General features: G+C 40.5%; 1 pseudogene across 1 annotated transcript; it reads right to left on the bottom strand.

Annotated features, from left to right (window-relative positions):
• Positions 1 to 205: 205 nt before the first annotated feature.
• LOC307057430 (pyridoxal phosphate phosphatase PHOSPHO2-like) lies at positions 206 to 950 on the bottom strand (annotated as a pseudogene). Its single transcript has one exon. The product of its transcript is annotated as a pyridoxal phosphate phosphatase PHOSPHO2-like (transcript).
• Positions 951 to 3,577: the final 2,627 nt, after the last annotated feature.

Raw genomic sequence — 3,577 nt, 5'->3', positions numbered from 1 at the left:
CTTGAACAGCAATCTTGGATCATAAGTTGGAAGCCAAGTGCTGAGGTTGGTAGAGCAACACAGAAACTTTGAGATACTTAACTCTGAAATTCTTTTAAGTGAGAGGGAAAACTTTTTTCTTTTTTTAAAGCCATTGTTATTTGGGGTTTTAGTTTTATGCTGCTGTATTTAATCTTAACTGATACACATTTCAATTGTTGGCATATTACTCCTTTATTAGAAATTGTAAATGAGAAATTATTTCAACACCTGAAGACCAAGATACAACAGAAGACTCCATAGGCTCAAGATATTGAGACATCCTAGAAAGAGTTTTCTGTAAAGTATATCTATTCCGTGGCATAGGCAATATCATTCTTCTTGAAAAAGTTTACTGGACAGACATCTTTTCTTCCATCACATATGTAAACAATTCGTGTATACTTCACTCCTCGTTGTGACTTTACCTACAAATTCTACCAAACCTACATTTTTGCAAAGATTTTGGGGGCACCTAGTGCAAGAATGAGCATGATGATTTTCCACAGTGAGATGACCATTGGTATGAAAAGCTGCTGGATTTGTAAAGACTTTATCAAACACGTCATGAAAATTGGTAGCTTCTAAAACCCAACCTATGAAGACTGAATTTGCATCTGAGATAATGATGCAGTCAAGTTTATCCTTGTTCTTTCTTATAAAGTTTAGAAGTCCCACCATCCCTGGAGTGAAAGGCATTGATATCATTGCTCTTTTCATGTCATCTTCTCTTACACCTTCATCTCCCAAATACTTAAAGACTCTGCCCGTAAATTCTGTCCAAAATCCTTTTTCATAAGAATCTTGTAGTTCAATAGGAAGCTTTTTCTCTGGAGCACATTGTACAATCCAGGTGTCACTATTATCATCTATGATTGTATTGTCAAAGTCAAAAACCAACAAAATTTTCATGGTGCCAGAAACAGATTTGGGTTACCCCAATTTAGTATTTCCAAGACAATTAATCTTACTTCAACATGGAGCTTAGGTTAAACAGTCATAACAATCTTCAGTTTTAAACACCAGCCAGTTTCTAACCAACATTACTCTTACTCCATATGCAGGGGGAAAAGTCTTCTGGTTCCCCAAGCAAAGGAATGGAGACTTCTTAACTCCAGCATTATTATGATGGACCATCTGATAGAAAACCTTCCCCCCCATGAGGAGGTCTGTGGGTCACACACGCCAAGCCCAGGCCTTGCTCTCCCACACACCTGCCAGGTCCATCCCGAAACCAGGGGTAGGGACCTAGTCGGGTGTCCTTCCCTGGGAGGCACGTGTTGGAGACTGATGGGAGTGCCAGGCCGGGCCTGGCCGGGCCCCCAGGGCTCATCACTGACCCAGGCCAGAGATTCACAGGCGTTCTGGCCTCAGTGCCGCTCCCGCGGACTCTCCTGTTTCGTTTTGTATATAGATTCATTTGTATTATTTTTTAGATTTCACATATAAGTGATATCATATAATATTTGTCTTTGATTTTTTTTTTTTTTTTTTGCGGTACGTGGGCCTCTCACTGTTGTGGCCTCTCCCTTTGCGGAGCACAGGCTCCGGACGTGCAGGCTCAGCGGCCATGGCTCACGGGCCCAGCCGCCTCGCGGCATGTGGGATCCTCCTGGACCGGGGCACGAACCCGTGTCCCCTGCATCGGCAGGCGGACTCTCAACCACTGCACCACCAGGGAAGCCCTGTCTTTGATTTATTTTACTTAGTACAATAAGGTCCATCCATATTGCTGCAAATGTCAGTATTTCATTCTTTTTTATGACTGAGTAATATTCCATTGTGTGTGTGTATATATATATATATATATACACACACACACACATATATATGTATATATATACCATATCTTCTTAAACCAATCACCTGTTGATGGGCATTTGGGTTGTTTCCATGTCTTGGGTATTGCAAAGTGCTGCTATGAACATTGTGGTATATGTATCTCTTAGAATTAGAGTTTTCGTCTTTTCTGGATATATGCCCAGGAGTGGGATTGCTGGATCATACAGTAGCTCTATTTTTAGCTTCTTAAGGAACCTCCATACTGTTTTCCATAGTGACTGCTCCAATTTACATTCCCACCAACAGTGTAGGAGGGTTCTGTTTTGAGAGAAGTAGGGATATATCATTCTTTTTTGAATAATTTTGGATGCAGCAAATGATGAATAAAGAAAAGGAGCTAACATGCTATTAACTGGCTATTATGCCAGGCTTGTGGCTGTGCTATCTGCTTTACATATGTTAACTCAGTCAATCTCCCCAAATCCTTTGACGTTAGTAATTTAATATTCATTTTATAGTTGGCAACACTAAAACTTGATCGTTTGCCCTAGATTATATATCTGGCAAGGGCCAGACCAGAGATGGAAATCTTATCTTTCCAACTCTAAAGCCCTTACCATTCTTACTGTGCTGACTCACTTTTGCATAATTTAATGAGCTAGCTAATGGGAACAGCCAAGTGGAGCTCTTCTCTCTACCCCACAGTAAAGTCTGGATACTTGGGATGCTCTCACAAGGGAATCATTTTCATATCAAACCGATATGTTTAAGCAATACTGCTTTTCTCCTGTCTATCAAGACTGCTTTATTCAAGTATATCCTTCCTAATGTTAGTAAAGTTAGGTGGAGTAGGATACCGCACCAGAGAAAATTTATGCTTTTAATATCTTTTTCAGTGAGATATATGCCAGAAAACTCAAAATCACTAAATATAGCTTACCTTACTCCACCAGCCCTCAGCCCCAGACATTAAGTGTAGACAACTTATAATAATTGGGCTGCCTCCTTTAGAAAGGTAAATCACCTTTGAGTAAAGAGGGTCACTTCCCTCAGAAGGGTGGAGATAAGGCTTCCTGCAGTCCCTGATAACAACTCCTGTTGAGAGGGGTGCTCAGTAGATCCATTGCCCAGGGAAAGGGGATGTCATAAGACTCTTGAGTTTTTGGAATTTAGAAGGAAGTTGTACCCCAAGGAGAGATGGAGGAGAGTCACTATGGGTCTGTCAGGTGATGGGTGCTTTAATATACCAGCCTTTAAACCAGATTAGAGCTACTCATGGACAAAAGGAGTTTTAAGAATATCAATTTCTAGATCCTTGGTTTCCAGGTGTGTATGGATTTTATTCCCTAAAATGTATCTGCCTGAGAATTTACCTATGCTCAAAATAGTGCTCCTTCCAATTTATGAAAGAAAGGCATATTCCTCACCCATTACCATCCCAAATCTTACAGAAGTCCACAGCCTCAAGGTGTTAGAAAGATCTAGCATGTAAGGGGAAGGCTCCTTTAATAAGTAAGGCACCATAAACCCTCAGGGTTCATGTTTGTGGTAAGGTTGATAGACTTGTTAGAAAGAAAGAATTTGGGGCTGTTTTGGGATTTCTGATTTCAGATATACGGTAGAGTGGGATGGTGGGACTAATTACAGTATTCATTTAGTGATTTTTCTACCCTTCAACTATTGTCAAAGAATGCATTCCTCTGAAGGCAGAGTCCTGCAGGAGCAAAGAAAAGAGAATATCGTTAAGAAGCACTGACCTGAAAACTGTCTTTTTTAC

Source organism: Hyperoodon ampullatus, assembly GCF_949752795.1.
Source record: "Hyperoodon ampullatus genome assembly, chromosome: 8".
Lineage (NCBI taxonomy): Eukaryota > Metazoa > Chordata > Mammalia > Artiodactyla > Ziphiidae > Hyperoodon > Hyperoodon ampullatus.
Note: the sequence above shows the minus strand (reverse complement) of the source record. Positions and strands in the feature narration are given on the sequence as shown.